General features: G+C 33.9%; 1 long non-coding RNA gene across 1 annotated transcript in view; it reads right to left on the bottom strand.

Annotated features, from left to right (window-relative positions):
• The window catches only part of LOC142872301 (uncharacterized), a 100,462-nt gene extending 84,477 nt beyond the window's left edge, over positions 1-15,985 (bottom strand). The window contains exon 1 of the long non-coding RNA XR_012920506.1: positions 15,910-15,985. This is a non-coding gene — a long non-coding RNA (uncharacterized LOC142872301). The remainder of the gene's footprint in view (positions 1-15,909) is intronic.
• Between the last annotated feature and the right edge of the window lie 10,328 nt (positions 15,986-26,313).

Genomic DNA, 26,313 nt, shown 5'->3' with positions numbered 1-26,313 from the left:
CTGCTATCAGATAAAGTAGATTTCAAGACAAAGCTGCAAACAGAGACAAACAAGGTCATTATATAATTCTAAGGGGGTTAATTCAACAACAGGGTATAACAATTCTAAATATATATGCACATGGAAGCATATAGAGATATCAAGCAAATAGTACCAGAGCTAAAGACAGAAAGAGCCAATACTATAATTGTTGGAGACCTCAACACTCCATTTTCAGCATTGGACAAATCAACCAGACATAAAATTAACAAAGAAGCATTGGACTTAATCTGCACTGTAGACTAAATGGACCTAATAGATATTTGCAGACTATTTCATCCAACAGCTACAGAATTCATAGTCTTCCTCTCAGATCATGGATCATTCTCAAACACAGACCATATGTTAGGCCACAAAATAAGTCTCAAAAAGTTCAAAAAAATTGAAATCATACCACACATTTTCTCTGACTGTTAGGCAGATAGTGAGGGATTCTGGGTCTCTTAGGGACAAAAGTGGGTGCTGTGGCCCCCATCTTGGTCCTTAACAACTTAATCTCCCAAGAAGCTGCCATACCTGAGGAAGAGGAAATACCCCATGAATCTGCCAATCATAAGTAACATAGTGTGCCAGCTGCAAAGGAATGCAGAGGACTCTCTAGCCCAAGCAGCATAGGCACCATAGAGTACAGATATGAACAAACCGCATGTGTAATAATGCAACCCCCAACTTTCCAATCAAAGCAATTCCATGGCGACATCTCAGCCACTAGGGAGGTCCCAATCCAGATACTATAAAATAAGAGAGAAACCATAACCAGTCCCTTTTTACACTCTTCCTTTTGCTCTCCCTTTGCTGTGACAATAGGTCCAGTCGTCCTCTGTGGTGTATATATCATGCTCTGTAAACCTATATCTTGCCTTTGTCTTATAATTCTATATTTCCTTCAATTAACCTTATTTTCAGGCTTGCCTAACTTTGGTGTGTCTAGTCATTCTTTAGCCATGGGCACACCAAGAACTGACATTTTCAGACTAAAACCTGACATGACCACATGGAATAAAGCTAGAAATAAATAACATGTGGAACACTGGAAAAATAGAAACACATGAACATTAAACAATATACTCCTGAATGACCAGTGAGTAAATGAAGAGATTAAAAGGCAAATTTAAAAATTCTTGAAACAAATGAAAATGAAAATACAAAATATTCAAATGTATGGGATATAGAAAAAACAGTAATAATAAGAAAGCTTATAGCAATAAGGGCCTACATCAAAGAAGTAGAAAAACTTCAAATAAACAACTTAATGACTTATCTCAAAGAACTAGAAAAATAAGAGCAAATCAAACTCAAAAAGAGTATAAGAATAGGAATAACAAACATCAGAGCAGAAATAAATGAAATTAAAAGAAAAAATACAAAAGATCAATGAAACAAAAAAATTTAATAAGATAAACAAAATAGACACACTTTTAGCCAGATTATTTTTTTAAAAACAAAGAAAACCCAAGTAAATAAAATCAGAATATGACAAAGGAGACATTACAAGAGGTACTGCAGCAATCCAAAGGATCATTAGAGACTACTTTGAGCAACTATATGCCAATAAATTGGAAAACCTAGAATAAATGGATAAATTATTAGACATATACAATCTACCAAGCTTGAAGCAGGAAGAAATCCAAAACCTAAATAAACCAATAACATGCAATGAGATAGAGGCCATAATAAAAATCTCCCATCAAAGAAAAGCCCAGGACCTAATGATTTCACTGCTAAATTCTACCATAGATTCAAAGAAGAACCAATACTAAATCTACTTAAACTAATCCAAAAAAAAAGGGGAAGATACTCCCAAAGTCTCATTGTATGAGGCTTGTATTACTCTGATACCAAAACCAGACAAAGATACAACAACAAAAAAGAAAACTATAGGCCAATATCTCTAATGCACTTAGATGTAAAAATCCTCAACACAATACAGCAAACAAAATTCAACAACACATCAAAAAGTTTATTCATCATGTTCAAGTGAGATTCATCCCAGTGATGCAAAGATGGTTCAAGATATGCAAATCAATCAGTGTGATACATTATATCAACAGAACAAAGAATGAAACCATATAATCATTTCAACTGATGGTGAAAAAGCATTCAATACAATTCAACATCCTTTCCAGGATAAAAATTCTGAAAATACTGGGTATAGAAGGAATTTGCCTTGATAAGATAAAAAATATATATGACAAACTCACAGCTAGAATCATAATGAAGAGGGAAAAACTGAAACTCTTTGCTGTGAGATCTGGAAGTAACCAAGGATGTCCACTTTCACCATTATTATACTACATAGTACTGGAATGTCCAGCTAAAGCAAGCAGACAAGATAAAGAAATAAAGCACATCCAAATTGAGAAAGAAGAAGTCAAATTATCCTTGTTTGCAGATGATATGATCTTATATCTAGAGAAACCTAAAGACTCCACCCCAAAACTTTTAGAACTAATACATAAATTCAGTAAAGTTGCAGGATACAAAATCAACATACAAAAATCAATAGCATTTCTATATGGCAACAGTAAAAAATCTGAAAAAGAAACCAAGAAAGTAATCCCATTTACAATAGCTACAAATAAAATAACATACCTAGGAATAAACCTAACCAAAAAAGTGAAAAGTCTCTATAATGAAAAATATAAATCATTGATGAAAGGAATTGAAGAAGATACACACACACACACACACAAAATGCTTGTGGATTGGAAGAACCAATATTGTTGAAATATCCATACCACCCAAAACAATCTACAGATTCAATGCAATCCCCATCAAAATACCAATGGCGGCCGGGCACAGTGGCTCATGCCTGTAATCCTAGCACTCTGGGAGGCTGAGGCAGGAGGATCACTCAAGGTCAGGAGTTCGAAACCAGCCCGAGCAAGAGTGAAACCCCATCTCTACTAAAAATAGAAAGAAATTAATTGGACAACTAAAAATATATAGAAAAAATTAGCCGGGCATGGTGGGCACATGCCTGTAGTCCCAGCTACTTGGGAGCCTGAGGCAGAAGGATGGCTTGAGCCCAGGAATTTGAGGTTGCTGTGAGTGAGGCTGACAACACGGCACTCTATCCTGGGCAACAGAGTAAGATTCTGTCAAAAACAAAACAAAACAACAACAACAAAAAAAACAATGGCATTCCTCACAGCAGAAATAGAAAAAAATAATCATAAAACTTATATGGAGCCACTAAAGACCCAGAATAGCCAAAGCCATTCTGAGCAAAAGAATAAAACTGAAGGAATCACATTATCTGACTTCCAATTATACTCCAGAGCTGTAGTAACAAAAACTGCATGATACTGATGTAAAAAATATATACTGATGTATACTGATGTATACTGATGCATCTGTATACAGATGCATACAACAATGGAACAGAATGGAAAACCCAGACATAAATCTGCACATATATAATGAACTTATCTTCAACAAAGCTGTCAAGAACATACAGTGGGGAAAGGATAGTCTCTTCAATAAGTGATGCGGGGAAAACTGGATTTCCATATGCAGAAGAATGAAACTAGAGCCTTATCTCTTGCCATATTAAAAAAATCAAATCAAAATGGATTAAAGACTTAAGGCTTGAAACTATGAAACTACTAAAAGAAAACATTTGGAAATTTTTCAGGACATTGGGCTGGGCAAGCACATCTTGAGTAATAACCCCAAAACACAGCAAACCCAAACAAAATTGGACAAATTGGATCATATCAAGCTAAAAATCTTCTGCACAGCAAAGGAAACAATCAAAAAAGTGAAGAGACAATCCACAGAATGGGAGAAAATATTTGTAAAGTACTCATCTGACAAGGTACTAACAACTATCATATATAAGGAGCTCCAACAACTAAATAGAAAAATATCAAATAATCCAATTAAAAATAGACAAAGGATATAAATAGACATTTTTTAAAAGAAGACATAAAAATGGTCAACCAGTAAATGAAAAAATGCTCAACATCACTAGTCATCAGAGAAATACAAATCACAATTACAATGAAATATCATTCCACCAAAGTTAAATTGCCTTTTATCAAAAAGACAGGAAATGACTAATGCTGATGAAGATATGGAGAAAGGGGAATACTTATACACAGTTGGTGGGAATGTAATTAATGCAACCACTATGAAAAACATGGTTTTTGAGATTTCTCAAAAAATTAAAAATAGAACTACCATATGACTTAGCAATCCCACTGCTGTGTATATGTTCTAAGGATGGAAATTCAGTATACCAACAATATATCTGCACTCCCATGTTTATTTCAGTACTATTCACAATAGCCAAGATATGGAATCAACCTAAGTGTCCATCTGTGGATGAACATATAAAGAAATTATGATACATATAAACAATGGAGTATTATTCAGCAAGAAAAAGAATAAAATCCTACAATTTGCAATAACTAGAGAACATTCTTTTACGTGAATAAGCCAAGCACAGAAAGACAAATCTTGCATGTTTTCATTTATATGTGAGTGCTAAATATTAAAATCATTGATATCATGGAGATAGAGAGTAGAATGATAGTTACCAGAGGGTGGGAAAGGTAGTAGGAAAAGAGATAAAGTGAGGATGATTAATAGGTACAAAAATATAGTTAGATAATTAGATGAAATGAACAACATTTGATAGCACAACAAAGTGAATATAAGCAGCAATAAATTAGAGCATACTTTAAAATAACTAAAAGAGTAGAAGTGGAATGGTCTTAACACAAAGAAATGGTAAATGCCTGAGGTGATGGTTTTCCCAATTACCCTGATTTGATTAATTCACATTGTTCACCTGTATCAAAATATCACATGTAAAATATAAAGATAGACAACTATTATATACTCACAATTAAAAATAAATAAATATATATATTTAAAATTATTATGTTAAAAATTTTTAAGACTCTTCAATCAAAATGCCAAAAATTGTTTTTTTAAATGAATTTCATATATGTATACTAAGAATGATTGGGAGTGACTTCAATATATTTTGTTTTAATTTATCTTATTGTATTACTAGTAAATTTAAACATCTTTATGTGCTTAATAACTATTTAGAGTTTTGCTAAACATTGATGTCTTAGTTTTTCATCAATACGTTATCTTAGGATTGGTGGCTAAGTCCATTTTCTTTTTCCCTTTACCGTTAGTTGGGATGATGGCATGCACTGTGGCCAATGGAATAAAGGCAAAACTGATTTAAGTGACTGCCAGGCTTGGACTATAATTATTTTCTATGCTCTGTTCCCTGTCAAATATAATACACTTTTGACTACTACATTTTAATACTCATATATTAGTAAATCTTACTAGCCCTCATGTTCCATCAGATGATGGGCATAAATCATCATCTTTATTTTTAAATTTATTTTTCAACAAAATCATGACTCCAACTTTTACATGACATAGATTTCTTACCATACACTAAGATCATTTTGAACTATATCAGAGCATTCTACCTATGCTCATGAGTAATGCACTTCTTTGCTCTGCTCATAGATGCCTACAGTCCATGAAGTCACAGAACGAAACACCTCATCACCAATGTTGTCCATGCTGGAAACGTTATATGATAATGCAACTTCCCGAGCAGATTCCTATTCCCTTGGCTTTCAAAAACTCCAAATCTTTGAGGTCCCAATGTATTACATTTAACTCCATTGTTTAAGGACTCCTTCTGTGTTTAACTCCATTTAACTCCATTGTTTAAGGACCCTTCATTGTTTAAGGACCATTCCTTTAGTCCCATAAATCATTCCTGCTTTGCTATTTTATTGTTCTTTAATTTTGGGTCTGCACATTTTTCTCTTCATGGGACAGAAATATCCATTGAGATCAGTATGTGGAACTACTCCCATAATGGTATCCTTTATTGCCTTCACCAATAATGATTATAATAGGACACAACTATAATAATAGTAACCACAATATACAAACTCACTACATGCCAGCATCATACAAAGCATATTAATGAATTCTGTCATTTTATTCTCACAACAGCTAAGTACCTCAAAGACACCTATCAATAAATAAAAAGTTAATGTGGATTTTAAACATTAGATAGTACTTACATAATCTAACAATCATTGTTTTAAAATTATGCATAATTTATTATTCATGATAATGAATAAATTTCAAATTTTATCATGTTTTAGTCTTTTCTCTCTGCTGCTTTATTTGTCTTAAATCCAGTTATTTTTTCCTCCACTAAGCCTAATTTGACTTTGAATTATATTCTGTTTTTTACTCTGTAAATGCTGACAGTTTCTGATGGAAGCTAAGAATGAGGTTGTCATTTCTGAATGAGCCAAAAGAATTATAAGGTCATTTTTTGGAATCTTCAGAATATAGTACAAGGCATTGTTATTTTGCTTTAAAAAGTATAGAGAAGAACACAAATACAGGAAGTCTTATTAATCTACCCATCACTGCAAATGAGTCTAGACAAGATAGGCCGATCATATAAATTTGAGTAATTGTAATAGTCTGCCATCAGCTTCCAGGGGGCACTCACTAGTTATGACAAACAAGATTCTCACTTGGATACTGAGTTTCATATTATGGTAACCTACAAAAATTGAAATACAGATACCATCTTTTCCACCTAGAATAGTTTTCATAAGAGGTTGCATAGAAATATGATGTAAGGATTTAAGAAATTATATTTGTAAAGCCCTGAAAGTTAGTTGAGATATAAACTTTACAAATGTCATCTAGTATTATTTTCATATTATTACATTGTTATTTTGTCATTATAACAAAGCAGTGCTAATATACAAAAATTACATTAAAAATTATATGACTAACACTTGTGAATATCCCTCTAATTTCAATTTCTTATTAAAAAATGTTCTAAAATCAAACCAGTATAATAATTACATGATTTAATAATTAAGAATTAAATATAGTTTATATGATAATTATTTTATTTTGAAGCAAAAATACTAGCATGTTCATTATATCACAAGCTTAATTTTCCCTGTGATTAAAAACCTACTAGTAGAAAATGAGGTACTTAGTGACTTTCTTAACTCTTGAAGTGATAATACCCTCATTTTACACCAGGGATTATGTTAGTAACTGGAGGACAGAGTCTATTAAGTACTATTGTGGATTCAAGATTAACACACCTCTCCCAATCACTATAGTACATGTTTAGAAGCTCTGCATGCAGAGACCATTAATTTCACAGAATGCCTTGCTCAATAATTGCAGTTGTTAAATTGTGCCAATGTAGTCTTGGGCATTTTGCTTGTTACTTGGATAGTATACAAGTTTCATTTTAGAGCTTAGCTAATAACCATCTGTCTTTTGGAAAGATGTAAAATAAAACTAATGTGTTTCTAAAGTAGTATGTAAATTCACTCTTGAGCTGTTTTAATTTACTTTCTATTCATCTTACATTTTGCAATAAATCTTAGTCATTCTTTAAAATCTACCTATGAATTAACAGTACTGTATGTAGACACAGGCTTCAGGTTTTGTGGTATCTCATCAATACTGAATTCAATTTCCATGCATTCAAGAGTAATCAAAAAGGTGAGTTTACTATGCATGGTCTTTGTGTTTAGTGTCTGACATATGCATGATGCTTATCTAAGGAGCATTTTTTTTCTTTAAATCAAGTGTCTCATGGTACATCATCCGACATTATTTACACATGCAGGCCATGCATGTCTAATATATCATGTAAACTTCAACATGATAACTATTAAGTATAAAGAATTATTTTAGTCTGATCTTGTTGTTTGTATGTTCCTATAACCTATAAAGGAAGTTAAAAATCATTCTTCCATTTAACAGCAGATCAGTATTATAGAGTTCCTTATAAATAAACAAGATATGAATAATTTAGAAAGAAACTTTAGGTCATTAAAATTTAAATCTGATACATTATAAATAAAAATAATGTAAGGAGCAAATAAATGGAAACAATAATCATGTTAAATGGGCCCTCAGAAGCCTAGATTAACCAATTCAGATAAGACTCCACTTTTAAACATATCAACCCAAATGGATTGACTTCTAACATGAAAATGCTAAGTGTTCTGCTGACTTACTTCTGGTGAAACTGATGAAAACTATGTAATATAATATTTAAAGTCTCTGGAAATGGTCCTAAAAAGGAACAACAAATGAAGAAAGATCTATTTAAGAAATCTACGAAAATTAGTAAGAAAAGTGAGGGTCTGTGGTATTTGTACCAAGGCCACTCCCTCTCTTTCTCCTTTTAGCTCAGGGAAGTAGAGACTTTACTCTAGACTGCTACATAAAAGAACACTGGTCTTCCTCACAACCTAGCATCCAGATTTAGGGCTTGCTTTCTGGGAAGAGCAGGATGTAAGCATTTCTTATTCTATCCCTAGGCACCTATTGCTGAGGCAAAGTCTCAGAATGTATGGTGAAGAGGTAGGGGATCTCTTCTTACTCCCAATATTCACTCATGGAATTGAGGCTCCACTTTGGACATTGCATACTGAGAAGACTAGGAGCCCTAGTAGGTCTTCACTCAGCTCCTGAGATAGTAGTTCCATACTCAGAGAATAAAGCTGAGAAGAAGCCAGGCTACTGTCTACTCAAATAAGTGCTCAACTTCGGAGTAGGAGTGTCTCTCAGAGGGAAGCTTGCCATTGTCCTCACCCTCAGCTCCAAAGCCCTTGGTGGGGAGAGTGGGGGAGCAATAGACCACAATACAGACAGCTCCTAATCTCTGCTTAAAGGAATTGACTTCATTTGCAACACAGAATGAAAAATTTTCAAGCTTAAAGTTGCTCTCAAGGACAGTGGAATTTGCCATAAGAGGAACTTAAACAGAGATCCAAGATACAGACTAAAAAGACCAGCTAGTTTGCAGAAGAGACCTGAATTAAGCCGGCTGACAGAAGCAGTCTTAGGGACAGAACAAAAAGAAAACAGTGTCCTCAAGTATTCTTTAAAAGCAGCCAAAATATAATTGGGTTAGTTTGCAAAGCAATTTAGGCTTCAGAGAATTGTTATGAAATAGAGTAATCAGCTAGTGCAGTTTAATAGGTAGGAGTGGTAAGGAAAGAGGGCCCCATCCAAACCACTGTTATCCTGATGACTGGAATGCTATCCTGAATAACTACATCTAAGACTGAAACTGTATGTTTGTAGGGCAGTGGTAGCGGGGATAGATCTCTCTAAAATAATTCATCAAATTAGTCACTTAAAATATAAACAAGCAAATGAGAATTATGAGCCCAAAGGGGAGGAAGTGTTAGGTAGATAGTGAGGGATTCCAGGTCTCCTAGGGAAGAAAGTGGGTGCTTTGCCTTGGTTCAATTGCCCCACCCTAATCCTCTCCATACCTAGGGGAGGAGAGAATAGTTTACAAATCTGTCAATTATAATTTAGCACTTGCAAGCTGTCAATTATAATTTAGCACAAGCCAAGCAACATAGGTATCATAGAGTCTGGAAATTGACCTAGAACAACCTGGATGTGTAGCAATGTGACTCCCAAGTGTCCAATCAAAGAGGTTCCATGGTGACGTCTGAACCACGAGGGAGGTCCCAATCCACACACTATAAAACAAGATGCAGACCATAACCAGTTCTTTTATTTGCCCTTCCTTGGCTCTCCTGCTGCAACAATGGGTCCAGTCACCATCTGTGGTATATGTATCATGCTCTGTATACCTATATCTTATTCTTGCCCTATAGGTCTATCTCTCATCAATAAACCTCATCGTTGTGCTTGCCTTACTTTGGTGTGTCTGATCATTCTTTGTCCATGAGTGCACTAAGAACCAACATTTCAGAGTGAAACCTGACAGAAGGACCAGTGGACCAGTACCCAGGGTTGATATGATATATTATCTAAAATGTCCAATTTTTCCCAAAATAAATTATAAAACATGAAAAGAAACAGGAAAATGAGATTCATACACCAGAAGAAAAGCACAGAAAACACATAAAACTGCCTGTGAGAGGAACCAGATGTCAAATCTATCATAAGAAACCATTAAATTAGCCATTATAAATGTGTTTATGAACTAAAATAAACCATAATTAAAGAAGTAAATGATATAATAACATCATATTAAATAGAGGCTATAAATAGCAATTATAAAAAGGATCCAAATTAAAATTATGACATTGAAAAGTTCCTTTACTAAAATAAAAATATCACAAAAAAGGCTCAGTAGTAAGTTTGAAGTAGCAGAACAAAAATATACTAACTTAAAGATAGATTGATAGAAATCATGTAAGTTGAAAAACAGAGAAGAAAGAATAAAGAAAAATAAAGAAAGCCTCAGAGAAATGTGGAATAACATTAGGCATATCAACATTCATGTAATGGGAGTAGCAAAGAGAGATGCAAAAGAAAAAGGAAAATAAAAAAAATTAAGAAAAAATAGGGGCTGAAAACTACCTAATTTGATATAAAAACAAAACAAAACATTGACCTACACATCCATTAAGCGTATTGAACTTCAAATAGGATAAATATAAAGTGATTTGCAGATACTTCATCCTGAAAATGCTGAAAGTCAAAGAAAAGAAAAAATATATTGAAAGTAGCAAGAATATAAGTGAATACTTACAAAAGAGCCCCAAAAGATTCACAGCTGACTTCTCAGCAGAAACTATGAAGGCCAGAAATCACTAAGATAACATATTCAAAGTGCTCAAAGAATAAAATGGTCTGCCAAGAATCATATACTCTGTATCCATCAAGGCTATTTTTTTAATATAAAGGCAAAAAAAAAAAAAAAAAGGACTTCCCCAGGTTTAAAAAAATAAACAAAACCGGAAACAAACCAACAAAAAAAATCAGAAATTAAAAAAAAAACTGAAAAAATTTGTTGCAACCAGAATTATCTTGTAAAAAACATGAAAGGAATTTCTTCAGGCTGAAAGAAAATGATCCCAGATGACAATTTTAATCCACATAAAAAAACAAAGAGCACTGGTAAAGGTAATTATGTATGTTTTAAAGACAGTGATAATGTATATTTTCCTCCTTTCTTCTCCTCATTGATTTAAAGCAGTTTTATAAAATAATGCAGATATAATGTATTACTGGACCTAAAAATATAAAAAATGTAATATATGTGTAATATGTTTAACAATAGCACTTACATAAAGGAGTTTCTTTCTAGGAGAAATAGGATGTAAGTGTTTCTTATCCTATCCCCAGGCACCTGTTGCTGATGAATGCATAAAATGTATAGTGAAAATGTAGGGGCTTCCTTTTTGCTCACAATATCCAATTAGAATTGAGACTTTATTTTAGACATTGCATACGGAGAAGACAGGGGCTCTAATCCCTCTTGCCTCACCTCCTGAGATAGTAGTTCCATGCCAAAAGAGATAAGCTAAGAAGACTCCAGGCTACTGTTCACCCCATTAAGTGCTTGCCTTCTAGAGTAGAAATGTCCTTTAGAAGGAAGCTTGCCATTGTCTTTACCCTCAACTCCAAATAATATTGCATTGTGTTAAGGAAATGACTACAGATAAAAGTAACAATTATAATATGCATTGTTTAGTTTATAACATTAATATATGTAATATGTATAATGAAAATAACACAAAAAATAGAAAGGGAAAAGACTTATATAAGAATAGCATTTCTATATATCATTGGAATTAAACTTTTATAAATTGAAAACTAATTTGGATAAGTTAAGATGAATATGGTAAACTCTAAAGCAACTACTAAAAATATCTTATAATGAAATGAATCAATAAAAAATTAAACCACTACGTTAGAAAATACTCAATGCAAAAGAAAACAGTAAAAGAGAAATATAGGGGAAAAGAACGATATAAGACATGTAAAAATTTTAGAAATGTAAAATGGCAAACATAAATCAAACTATATTAATCATAACATTAAATGCAAATAAATTAAATACTTTAATCAAATCCAGAGATTGTCACACTAGGCAAAATATGTAATCCAACTATATTCTATCTAGAAAATACACTTTAGATTTAAAAATACAAAGGAATTGAAAATAAAATGAAAAAGAAAGATGTACCATCCATACAGCAACCAGGTTGGAGTGACTGTGCTAATATCAAATAAAATATATTTTAAACTAAAAAAAAAAAACATTACTGAATATAAAGAGGGATAGTTTATAATGATGAAAGAATCTATCCACTGGAGGAATGTTACAGTTATAAACATATATGTACCAAATACAAAATATCAAATATATGAAGCAAAAATTGACAAAAATGAAGGAAGAAACAGTTTTACAATAATAGGGACTTCCATCCACATTTTCAATAATAAACAGAAAAAACAGAAGATTAACAAAGTCATAAGAGACTACAACACTATAAACCAATTAGATATAATAGACATCTATAGAATATACCATCCAACAACAACAGAATACACAATCTTCTCAATTGCACATGGAAGGAACATTCTCTAGGATGAACCATATGATAAGTCATAAAACAAACAAGTTAATTGAACATGATAGAAATAATACAACATATGTTATCTGACCACAATGGAATGAAATTAAAAAATAATTTAAAATATTTGAGAAACTCATACATATGTGGAAATTAAACAACACATTTTTAAATAATCAGTGGGTCAAAGAATAAATCAAAGGGATATCAGAAAATACTTTTTGGATAAATGAATTTATAGATATACAAAAACTTATGTGATTTAGTTAAAGGATTGTTTAGTGGAAAATTTATAGCTATTGAGTATCTATATTGAGAAAGAAGACAGACCTCAAGTTAATATCCTAACCTTCTTCCTTTAAGCCTTGGAAAAAGAAGAACACACCAAACTCACTGAAGCATAAGGAAGGAAATAATAAAGACTAACATGGAAATTAATGAAATAAAGAATAGAAAAAAAACAAAATCAATGAAACCAAAAGGTAGTTCACTTAAAAGATCAACAAAATTGACAAATCTTTACTAGATCAATCAAGTGAAAAGGAAATAAGACTCACATTACTAGAATCTAAAATAAAAACTGAAATGTTACTTCTGACCCTAAAGAAATGAAAAAAAAAAAAGATTATAAAAATATACTGTGAATGATTTTATATCAACAAATTAGATAACATATGAAATGAACAAATATCTAAAAAGACACAATCTACCAAAACAGACTCAGGAAGGAAGAGAAAATCTGAAGATAATCTATAACGAGTGAAGCAACTGAAGTAGTAATCAACAAAACTACCCACAAAGAAAAGCCAAGACTCAGATGGTTTCACTGCTGAAGCTCAAATGATTTCACTACTGAGTTCTACCAAGCATTTGAATAAAAATTAGTATCAATTCTTTACAAAATCTTTTTTTAAAAGAGTTGAGGAAACGCTTTCCAACTCATTCTATGAAGGTACTTTTATCCTGAAATCCATGCATCATAAAATACTAGCACACTGAGTCAAATGACAAAAACAATTATACAACATGAGCAAGTGAGCTAACCTTGAATTCCTAGGACAAATCTCACTTGCTCATGTTGTATGATTGTTTTTGTCATTTAACTCAGTGTGCCAGTATTTGTGTTTTTTGGTGGTGTTTTTTCCCTTGAAATGGCCCACTAGTTTGATGCTTAAGTGTTATCTAGTTCTCCAACCTGAAAAAAGGCTGTGATGTGCTTCACCCAGAAAATGCAAGTGTTAATAAACTTTGTTCAGGCAGGAGTTATAGTGCTGTTGGCCAGTATACTAAATTTAATTCATATAATGAATATAAATCTTAAAGTGGCAGGACTAAATTAAGTGCTATCAGGCTTGTAGTCAAAATGCACAATATATTAGATATAACAGAATATATCAGTAAATGCAGATTTTTTTCTTCCTGAATGTATAAAAATGAAAATCAAATTTGCCATATAATTAGTTGCAGGTAAATAAGTATGGTCAAAGTCAAAGCTTAGGGTGTCACAAGGGAAACTTAAGTAATCTGTAGAGTCAAGAAGAGTCTCTGAAAAAGTGATGTTTAAAATGAATCCTAAAGGAAGACTAACAGTTATTTGGGTAGAGGTGTTGAGGGGAGAAAGGTGTTTCAAATACAGGGAAGAGTAAGTTGTTTTATGGCCCAGGAACAAGAGAGAATATTGCATATTGAGGAAATAAATGTGTCTTAATGGCTGATGTTAAAAGGATGAGGAGAGAGGACAGGAAGAGTGATCTTAGAGGTTCAGATTAAAGACATAGAATTGTAACAAAGCTGCAAACTCAGCTTCAAGCTGAAAATCATATGATGAGATCTTTAAGTTTAAATGTCACTCAGAATACAGAAAATTAGCAGATTTTGCTGGGTAAGGAGAATAATTCAGTTTTGAAGTAAGTTGGAATTGTCATATCTTTAAGACATTTAAATAGAACTGCCAGGGAGTAGGTGGACATGGCATTTTGAATACAGGAACTCAGTCAATGTTTAACCAGATCATATCTTGTAGTCATATTTTCATATTTCATATTTTGTAGTCACTGGCATATGGATGGTAATTTAAGAATAAAAGTATAGCCAATCTTTATTCTTTGTGGAGTGTGTATTTGCAAATTTGTCTGCTGGCTACATTTTGTTTGTAACCCCCAAATCAATACTTGATGGTGTATTCTTGGTCAGGTGGGCAGAGCAGCAAAATAGTTGAGTCACCTGACTCAGAATTTCCCAGCCCAGATGGAATAAGGTGACATTCTGCTTTCTTGTTTTAGCTTTCATACTGTAAATAAGTGAACTTTTTGTGTTCTATTTAGTGATGCATTTTTCACATTTTTGTGTTTTTTGGTGGTGTTTTTTCCCTTGAAATGGCCCACTAGTTTGATGCTTAAGTGCTATCTAGTTTTCCTACCTGCAAAAAGGCTGTGATGTGCTTCACCCAGAAAATTCAAGTGTTAATAAACTTTGTTCAGGCAGGAGTTATAGTGCTGTTGGCCATGAATTCAATATTAACAAAACAACAATATGTATTAAGTGTTGTCTTTAAACAAAAATACATATTAAACAGGCTATATATTGATCCATTAACAAAAATGCTGTGGCCAGAGGATTTCAGGAATTTAATTCTGTATTTCTGCTAATGGCAATGATTCTGTATTAGTTAATTCAGTATTCCCAGTGACTTTATAGAACATAATTACTGCGGATAGCAAGAATCAATTGTAAAATAAATGCAGAGGGTTTCTTTCTTTTATTTGCATGCAAATCCTTTTATCCCTAGGAATTTAAGGAACAGAATGTTTTAGGAACAGGGACTTTACAGATGTGTTTTATCAAGGTCAGAATTATGATATACAACTATTTCTATTGACTTTTAATACATTTGGTTCCGTGTTCTTGCACTTCATGTATTTAAAAGGCTTTTGAGAGACATGGTTGAAAAACACATGTACATTTTATTGACTCTAGTTTAGTAATCTAAACTTTAATCCAGTTTTTTGTTTTAGTATTGTTTTCATTTTTTAAAATGTTCATTTTTATTCAAGGTATATATGCAGTGAGCTGTATGAAACTGAGATATAAAAATAAATTCCTAATCTCCCCCCACCAACTGCCTGAACAGCCCTTTGTGAACCTTGCCTGTGCGCACAGTATTAGCCCACCTATTTATGACTTACTTAATACTGGGTCCTCCCAATGTCCCAGCTGGGACTGGGCCAGTCTTCCTGGGGGAGAGGCCTGAAGCCTCAGGGAGCCCCTCTGTTCCCACTCCTGTCATATGAACCCCTCACATTGGGGTCTGGATGTGCCTTGCTGGGGTTGGATTTCTGCTGACCTACTACTTACCTAGTCCCGGGCGAGGGGGAGGAATGAAGCCCTTCGGCGCCCACAGATCCTGCCCTCCCCGGGGGCCTCGGCTTCTGCTGTAAGCTCAGCTCCCGCGACGGGGGCTACTCACGTTCTCGGAGAACCACTGTCCTTTGCCTCGTGCTCTTTGTGCCTCCTGGCTTGTCCGCCTGTGGCCACCTCTGCCACTGGGTGGGTGGAGGGGCCGCTGTCCTGAGGGTCACCACCAGAGGGCGCCCCAGCTCCTACGTGCTCTGAACGATCCCTGAAGCTCCGTCCCTCGGGGGTTGTATGACTCCTCCCCTGCAGCCCACCTGCCCTCCTGCAGCAGCGAGTACTCTGTCCCGGACCCTCGCGCTGGCTGGCACCTAAGCCATCGTGGGTGTCGCCCAACTCTCCGGTCTCCCCCCCAGCTCAGGTTCTGGAATGTGGGGGTGGGGGGCGCCTGAGCAGGCTAAGCCCCCAGAGGCCGCCCTGGGAGGCCAGGCCAGGGCTGCTGGTCGCCCACCTCCTGTGAGGTTCTGTACCAGCACGGAGGGCGGAGGGGCCGTGAGGGGCGCTGAAGGTCCTGCCCATCTCCCCTCCATGGGCCTCAGCTGCCCTCAACTACTTCCCCGCGGTTCCCTCGGACCAGGCTTCACAGCCGGCATCCACAGACATGCCTTGTTTGGCCCTCAAAGGGATTTTAAATTTTTTAAATTAGTTACATTGTAACCAAAATAAAAACCCAGATTTCTGCTTTCCCTAAAAAAAAAAAAAAAAAAAAAGGGCCCAAGAAGACCCCAGAGAAATCTTAAAATTGAGTTCCCGGCCCTGGCAGTGGGAGGTTAAGCATGCTTCCTCATACTCCCTCCCTTGTTAACAGCCATTAAACTTTCTTCCTAAGCTTTTTTCTGTGAAGGTTAAACAGAACCAGTCTCTTTCACCTTTATCTAATAATTTTATTATGTATAGTTTGTTGTTTTATAGCATTATTATTGACTCCCAAGAAACTTGGCATTATCAAAAAGTATATTTAAAAGACCATTTGTTCTATGAGAAAAACAGAACAAGGACCTAGAATTTCAGACTCAAAATTATAAGGAAAAACATTTTCATATAGAAAGAATAATAAAACAATAATAATAAATGAGAATAAACTACACGGGCCAAGGGGAACTTTTCCTGTAGCCCTCTGAAGTTTTGCTGAAAAATCAACTCACAAAAGGCAGATTAATTGGAGAAAAAGCATACTAATTTTATTTAATGTGTACACATGGTAATCTTCAGAAGGAAGACCCAAAGATACAGGGGAAATTATCCATTTTTATGGACAAAGTTCAACAAAGTATAGATAGCCATATAAATATAATTGCACAAAGTGTGTGATCTAATGCTTATACACTAAGTGGGCAAAACCAGTAGGATGTGGCTATCTAGATTCTTCTTGACCTCTTTGATCATGCATTCCTCCCTCCTGGCTGCGAGGCAGGACCCTTTCTGGAATGAGGGTCTTAGGACCTACATTCAGACAAGGTAGGTCAGATAATTTCTTTATGGCCAGTTTTTTCCACAGAAAGGTGGAGGAAAAGATAGAATAATATATTTAGGTTTTATGGCTGGCTTTGGGGACAAGAGGTTCTAGTTTCTATGACCTATCTTAGGGAAGAAGGATTCTAGTTTCTGTGACCAGCCTCAAGGAAGAATGAGACTGAGAGATGGGGCAGGAAAAGGTCAGAGAAAAACTTTAGCTTCTTAAGCTGCTTTTGAGGTCTTCGTTTTGGGGTATTGTATTTCTGAGCCCCAACACAACTTATAGGTTAGTCACATAATCAATACAGCTATTGTGTTTTGAATTTTCCTTGTATGAAATCAAAGCAATCAAAAAAAAAAAAAACAAAAAACAAACGAAACAAAACAAAAAAACCCAGAATAGCACAAATTGTGTCCCTAAATTAATCAGTCATAGTATTTTGAATTCCAATTTTGAAAATATTTATAATAAAAATAGGTTTATTTTAAAAAGGTTTTCACCAACATCTATTTCTTCACATTTTATAACTTTTTTCCTGCTGATTTCAAAAATGTCCACTTTTCATTTACCAATTACTGTTGTCTTGAAATTGATACTTTCTAGACCCTTGTTATATAGAGTAAATTTTAATATCAGCACTCATCTTTTTCTATCTTCTATTTGGACTTTGTATGACACACAAAATTTGACACATATAATTCATAAATTTTACATTTCTCTTTATAAATTGCTTCCACCTTCTTTAACAGTGCTCACTTTACAAATAGAGTTATTCTCAAATTCATTATATCTCATTACATGGAAAAGGAAGTGAGAACAATTACTTATTTAATAATTGTAGAGAGTAAAAAAAACACATAAGAAGCATAATAATAATAATAATAATAATAGCAGTATTATTCTCTATAGCAATATGCCTTCAAAGGTGGTAGTTTGATTTAAATAGGTTGCTTTTTAAAAACGTAAGCTGAGAACATCTAGGACAGAAACTGAGATTTTGTTAGTAATAGAGAAGATCTCATGATCCTACCATTGCCTATGTATAAATTAGGTACCCAATAAATACTTCATATGCCCATAAATGAATTAAATAATCTATAAAATAATGAATAAAATTAATCTTATTCTACATGTGCTGTTTACAAGTGGTACACTTGGTACTTATTAATCAGTATTGCTACCTAGCAAGTAGCTTCTGTAACATTGGAAATGTGATTAGCTATACAGCCTTTCCTTAGTATCCTTAGCAATTTGTCCCAGGACCTTCCACTGTCACTAAAATATTCAGTTGTTTAAGGCTCTGATATAAAATGGTATAGTGCCTGCATATAAAAAAACACATCCTTCCATACACTTTAAATGATCTCTAGATTACTAGTAATACCTAATATGATGCAAATGTATATAGTTTTTATACCATAGTGCTTAGGTAATGACAAGTAAAGAAATCTGTACATGTCAGTACAAATGCAACAACCATTTTCTTTTCCTGACTATTTTCGATCTACAGTGTGTTCAGTCCATGGATGTGGAACTTGCTGATACAAAGTACCAATTGCATATGCATTTAATTGTGTTCTTATCAAGGTTTCCAAGTACCCATAAGATTCATTAATTAATCAATTCATCAATTAGGCAGTCTTTTATAATTTAGCTATCCTTTAGTAATCTCTTTTTGATTCTGTTCCTTTAATTTGTGAATATATTTACACTTAAGAAATATAAGCAAACTTATTTGTTTTTAAAGTTTGAAGATAAAATTTACATTAAATTCTTTAAGAAAGAAAAAAAATCTTCTATAGATACTATATTTTCACTCACATGATTGACCAGTCATAAATGTTTGGACTTTTCTATTTATATATGTCCCTAAATACTATTTTGGATCAGCTTAAGGTCTGATTACCAAATTTGTCATTTTTATTAATATTATTAAATGTTTTATGTGCATTGGAAAAGGCCAATCTTAGGTATATCTCAATTAAAAGTTATCCTTAAAATGACAGTTCTGTTAGTATGAATCCCTGGATACTAAAAACTAATATTCCAGACATCTTACACTCTTTACAATCAATAAAGTCTGTATTTCAGATGTCAGTCAGCAACTTTCTGTATAATATCCACTTTGATGTCTGAAGCAGGCTGCCAAGGCCCCATATAGTACAATAAGAACTTTTCTTAGCTACTAAAAATATGTTCCTAATTTATATTGCAATATTTCCTCCAGTTGTGCTAGTGCCAGTTGGAACAAATATAAGCTTCAGTTTTTATAATTGTTCTTTTAACTTTCCTAACACTTTTTCTATGAAATTATAATTTAAACATATTTTCTTAGAATATTTCCTTTAGTTCAACTCATATTCATAGAGCTAGTTTTCAAGTGAGTATTGTGCTTTAGGTAACTATAAATAAGCAAAATATGAAGCAAAAAAGGAAAATGTCAAATAGTAGACAATTGAATAATCATTGCATTCTGTAAGTATATGCCAATCTATAAACTATTTTGAGAACAGAAAATTCAAATGGACATGAGAAAAAAAAGGATTTGACTTTGTTTCTTTTCTGCAATAATGATTATATGCTTGTCACATTTATTAATATTTCCTTCTGTCATCCTGCCAACCTTAAGGCTGAATTGGATACATAGATACTACAGTAATAGGGTATTGGGCAGGTGGGAGGAGGGGGGGTGGGTTTATACATACATAATGAGTGAGATGTGCACCATCAGGGGGATGATCATGCTGGAAACTCAGACTTGTGGGGCGAGGGGGGGAAAGGACATTTATTGAAACCTTAAAATTTGTACCCCCATAATATGCTGAAATAAAAAAATAAAGAAATAAATAAAAAAGAATCTACCTAGCAAGTGTGGGGCTCCCTTCTTAAGGTAGCTAAAGAGGTAGGATGCAACTTCCACATCATCTCTTAGTTCCAATATTTGGTTCCATGTTCAAGGATGCATATAACCATCAGAGACTAGGATGTATGAATTCTGTCATAGGAAAAAGCAAGAGGGCATTAATTATTTCAAATGAACTGGGAGACAGATGGAGCCATTAAAACTTCAAGAAGTGGCCAAATATTAATTCATATGATATTTACTATATCACTACTAATCATATCAGATTCCATTTGCTATTATTAGATGTGATGTACAAGACTGTACAAAGTTTTCAATAAATTGCCTCATGAAGTAACGTGCCACTACTATAATAAAAGTAACATAGCAACAAAGATACCTATAGCTGAGTCTAGAATTTGCCATTGTATTTTATGAAAATATATATATTGTCTTCCTATGTATCAAATTCCATTGCTAAATATACAAGAGACAACAGAAATATTAATCCAGATAATACAAAAATGGATTATTTCTCTCCTTCTAGTTCTATTCGGACAAAGCCATTGTCTGATTTCAAAAACTTAGTTGTTGATGTGACATTTCATATCATGTTGGTGTGCTAGTATTGTAGCATAATACAAATTAGAGGGTTTGGAAGCAAATTTTTTTTGTTTAATTTTTGTATAGATTACCTAGGAAATGAATGAAAGTGACAGATGTGTTATAGACTTATTAATAGTGGGAATGGTATTATTACTGCTCTTGGTATAATTTATTAAGTGCATATTATATATAAGATAGATATTTTACATTTCACTTAATCCCCACAACAAATCCAAAGGTAGACATTAGAATTCCTCCTTATTGTTAAATATTCATGAGCAGAAAAGCAAGCCAAAGTTTTCAACCACTAAAACTCTGAAATATCAGTTTTGTTCAATCATTGAATTTTTAAATAATAAACACAGAAAGATTAGTTATATCTAGTTTCTTAATTCAAACGTTGTTATTTTGCAGGGCCAATGAATAGTGAAAAGATAATATGACTCAATAGTGGTCTTTCCTTGCCATTTTCTGAGAGGCTTTTCCCTTTAATTATACATTTCCTTTCAACCACTGGGAAAATATTGGGCATTAGCAAAATATTTCAAATGCTAGCATATAAGGCTTTCTCAAAGTTATAAAGCAAACCAGTATCACTCACATTGGAATGGGTGTCAAGTTGTTATTTTGTCTGTTACTGAATGTCTTTTCTCTGAGTTTTGGTAATTGAGAAAAGAGACTTGTTTTTACTTTAGATGTCGTAAGTCAAATGTCTGTAGGCAAAATGCAGGAGTATGAACTAAAACAACCTTTTACAATCTGCTTTGATTTGCCTTCACTGATGCCAATACGAATGATTTATCTAATTTATGAAGTAACAGATGTCCTGAGCAAGTAGGTGAGCTGTGTGGGGATTTTCCTTGTGATTCAGTTATGGTTGTTCCCATTATGGGATGAGGATCCTTCTTTAAACCTTTCAGAATGTACGTACAAAATGCCAAACCTTTTGAAAAATGAAACGCTGGCAAAGGCATATGAACACATGTATATACACACATATCATGAGTGATCCAAATGTTTTGGCTGATACTTGCAAGCAGTCTTTCATGTAATATTTCTGTTTGCAAATATTAGAGTAAATAGAAATGTCTTATATGCATAATCAGGAAAATTATCTCATAGTTTTTCATTTTATATCTTACTAGTTTTCATGCTTTATAATTAGCACTTGTTTTGTTTGCCTATAAATTTTCACACAGTGAACAGAAGTGAACTGAGCTGAACTTGCTTCCCTCCTTTCTTTCCTTTTCTCCTCCTTTCTTTTTCTTTTCTGTTCCACTCTTCTTTTCTCCTCTCTTTTATTCCTTTTCTGTAGCTAAGTATTTTATCTTATAAAATCAGTAACACAGGGTCATTACAGAAAATGTAAAGTATAGTAAATTAAGTACAAAAATAAAATTACCATGCCTTTAATCTAAGAATAGACTTTAAGAATGAGGAAGCAAGCCACAGACAGGACAGGGAAGCAGCCAGATCACAAGTGTGATTAGAAATAGAATAGCTAATACTTTGGGGTGCATTCAACATTTTTCTCATTTTCTTATACCAGTTTTTACTTCTCACCTCCTGCACAACATGCAGCCTCAACAACATGGTAATAAAATGTCTATTATAATAACTAACATATAATGAGTGCTAACCAGGTGTCAAACTCTGTTCCAAATGCTTCACATGTCATTGAATCCTCACAATGTGCCTATGAGATACATATTTGTATGATCTGGATTTTTGAGAGGCAACATATTGTAGAAGGTAGTTTGAGAAACCAGATTGCTTTGGCTGAAATTCCATGCCTTCTGCTTACAAGCTATGTGACCCTGTGCAATTACATAGCGTCTTGGAGCTCGAGTTTCCTCTTCTGAGAAAGGAGCTAATAAGTCTTAGAAGTGTTACAAATGCTATATAAGGTTTTGAAAATGAAAACATTTTAAATTGAAGAAACTAAGGCAAAGCCAATATCTGTTGAGTCAGGATTAGAATCCAGGCAATTTGCCATGGAGTTTGTAATATGTCCCATATACTGCTGTCCTGACCAGCGCTGTACCTCAAGCAGCCCTCAGCATCATGAATTTCAGTATATATGCATGTGAAGGAGTGCAGGAGATTTCACCCCAAAATATGACTCCTTGTTATAAAGAATATTTTTTAAATATTTTTAGAGATTAACAGGCCCTTGGAAGAGGCTTGCCTTCTACCTGCCTAAAACAGACTTAAAAAGAACAATGGACTTCCCTTCCTTTCTTAGTTATCTCAATATATTGCAGGAAAGATGATTAAGAATACAAGCAGACCTGGCCCAAATCATTTAAAACATAATACCTGTCTATCAGGTAACAAGTCAAACTGTTTCCCCTATCCTTTTATCCTCCCTAGCAATCATTTGTTGCCCCTAAACAGAATTACCTATACTGTTTGTCTCCCTCTCTGCTCTAAAAGGCATGTATAAAAATGTCTGGAATCCACTGAGATCTTGGGTAATCACTCTGTGATTCTCTCCATGTGCACAGTAAATAAACCTTTCTCTTATTAATCTGCTTTAATTGTAAGTTTATCTTTCAGCGAACTTTTTGGGGAAAGAGAAAGTTTCTCCTCACCCTCACACATGAAATAATTCGTTGAGGTCTGGGGAAAATATTAGAACTTCTACTTATGTGTACCTCATCTGAAAATTAAGAAAGACATTGAGTTGTACTAATATTTCATTTATGGCCTGCCACTAGTGTTCTCATTTGCTACAGGTGACATATCATATATCACAATTTGCTGGGGGCCCTGTATGCATATTTCACAATGTGAAGCATCCTTACTCTTCTGTTTGCCTGTGGAGCATTGTAACATGCCACATATATGTTCCTGGAGAATTATGTTTAAGGATATTTTTACTAATTTTAACTCAATTAACTCTCACAAAATGGTCATGTAGCTTAAAAAGTACTTCAATGAAATGGCAAAGTAAATGTTACAGTAGTAAAGATCACGGTAAACAAAAATGATCAATCTCCTATCTATCCTCATCCTAGAACATAATATTCATCAGCTACATTACAGTGCAAAGAACACTAATGACCTAATTTGCTACACTTGGAATTTTGCAAACTTTTTTTTGGAATTTCAAAATTTCCAAACCCATGTAATAAAAGGAAATTTTTAAGTGGGTAGAAAATTATTTTGTCTATAGTCTTATATCTATAAATGTGAATTATCCACTACTCTTAATGAAACCACTATATTATTCACAGAGACTATTGCAATAAGGCAGCTAAATCCAACTCTAGGATGTCATCAATGTGCCTAACTCCCTAAAATCAAGATCTTCAAATACAATAAAATAATTACAGAAATTTAAAAGGGAATAACAATTGTATCATATAGGAGGGTGCACTAAATATTTCAAGGTAAATTACTTTAAAGGGTTGTTAAATAAAGATTCTTCTCATTTTCATTTTATATGAAGTGTCATGTCAACTGAAAAAAGCCTCAAAGTCTGTAGATTTAGAAAGTGGGAAGTGAGACTGGCACTTTAAGGGAGGGAGGGAAAAAACAGAAATTTATGCTGAATGGGTTGGGCAAGTATACATATTCAACAGAGTTCAGGAGGAGTTATGTCTATTTATGAAGGAGACCCACACTCATGTGTACAATGTTTACATGCATGTAACATATATCCCATGATCACTTTGGGGTAGAGATTTAACATTAAAATGCATTATAATTAGGTCTTACATGTAAAAAGATAAAATGTAGGGCAAGAGTCCATGAACAGTAGCACATCCTCACGAGACTGGCCAGAACCAGTTTGTGCCCAGCCGTGGCAGTCTTTTATCAAGAAGAAAGTCTTTGTATTAAAAAATAACTGTCCTGTGGGAACCGTAAAAACAGGAGGAGGGCAAACGTAAAAACAGGAGGAGGGCAAACGAAGTAAGCAAAGGGGTCTTTCAGCCTTTTGTTCTTCTCAAGTCAGCCTTTGATAAAACCTAGTAATGAATAGTAAGGGGAAGGAGGGTTGTGGCCAGCCTATGCCATGTCATGGCCAGGAACTTAAAATTTTGGAGTGTTTTAGTCAAAGGACAGTTGGTTACTCTGTTGAAGGGATGTAGGGCTTTTATTTCAGTCCTCAAAAAAAAGGTGTTTCAAATTCTCTGGTTTTTATTCTGATTCATTGATGACAAGTGGTTGTCAGTATAGTATTATCTATAAAAAATAAAAACAAAAATATGAGCTAAACTATTCTTTCAACATAAAAGGGAACAATGACTAATAAAATAACAAATTTTTAAAAGAAACCCATATAATGGGAAGGGAATTTTTAAATGGAAACTCTATAGAAAATTATTTTGTCTACCTATACTTTTATAGCTGTAAGTGTAGGATTGTCTTTATTAATATTAAGAGTTTTCTTCCATCCTCACTTGTTCTCCTAACTCTCCTTTTGAATCTGATATGGGATCCCAGAGGGCTCTGTGTAAAATCTTTCTATTTTCCATTATTTTTCACTTCTTCATTTAGGAAGAGATTTGAAAAGCAGTCTTTCATTTCATTGGTAAAATTTTCTCCAGTGTCAATTTTCTTATAGATATTAATAAGGGTCATTCATTTCAGTTGTCCTACAACCGTTCCTTTGGATTCTGTCTGCTTTTCAGTTCACTTGCTTTTTTATCTTTTTATCTTTTAATTTTTGTTTTGTGTCATTAATATTTTTCTGAAGTTTTATAAATCACATACCATATATTATTTTTAAAATTACCTGTTTCTTATAGAAAAAGTATCACAATTAGGACTAATTTCTGACTCTTTAGAGCAATGCATTTCTGCTTTTATACTACAAAATATGATAAATAAACTCATAGAGTGGTATCATGACTGTCAATATTGGGGGATGCAATAACTTATTCTTGAGTGGCAAAAAACATTCTCCCACTAACAATATTATATTCTCTTTTTCATTCTCTATTGCTTCATATATTAAACCACAGTGTTGGGTGGTAGTTAGAAACACCGGACAAATTTGAGTGCAGAGCCATTCAGTTTCACATGGGACTCTGCTGACCTAAAGTGCAATCTATTTCTTCCACTATTGGTCCTATCTGATATGAAAATAATTTAAAGAAGTTTCTCTTCCATTATCAGAGTTAGTGAATAAAATATTTAATACATATGGTGATTTTTTTCCACATTTTAGAAACTTCTCTCTCTGAAATTCTAAACAGAACTTCCTGCTCCCCATGTACGATCCCTGCCCCCATCAGAAATGTTGTGTCTGTGTGTATGTATATATTATGTTCATTTATATTGACCCTGGACTGTGTAAAAGTATCGAATGGCTGCATCACATAGTTATAAAACAGGCAAAAAAGAATCAGCAGTCCATACAGAGACTCTGCCATGTAGTGAAGTGTTGCATGGTGAATTTGGGATTTGGTCCTATTTACTTTAGCCCTCATAAATGGGAGAATTTTTTTAATAAAGGAGGATGATGGGGAGAGAAAAGAGCCGGAATAGGAAGATAGTTGGACTGGGTTTCTGGGTTTCTGTCCTCTGGGTAGGCTGAGCCAGTG

The sequence above is a fragment of the Microcebus murinus genome, chromosome 8 (assembly GCF_040939455.1).
Source record: "Microcebus murinus isolate Inina chromosome 8, M.murinus_Inina_mat1.0, whole genome shotgun sequence".
NCBI lineage: Eukaryota > Metazoa > Chordata > Mammalia > Primates > Cheirogaleidae > Microcebus > Microcebus murinus.
The sequence above is the reverse complement of the archived record's forward strand: the minus strand, read 5'-3'. Positions and strand labels throughout refer to the sequence as shown.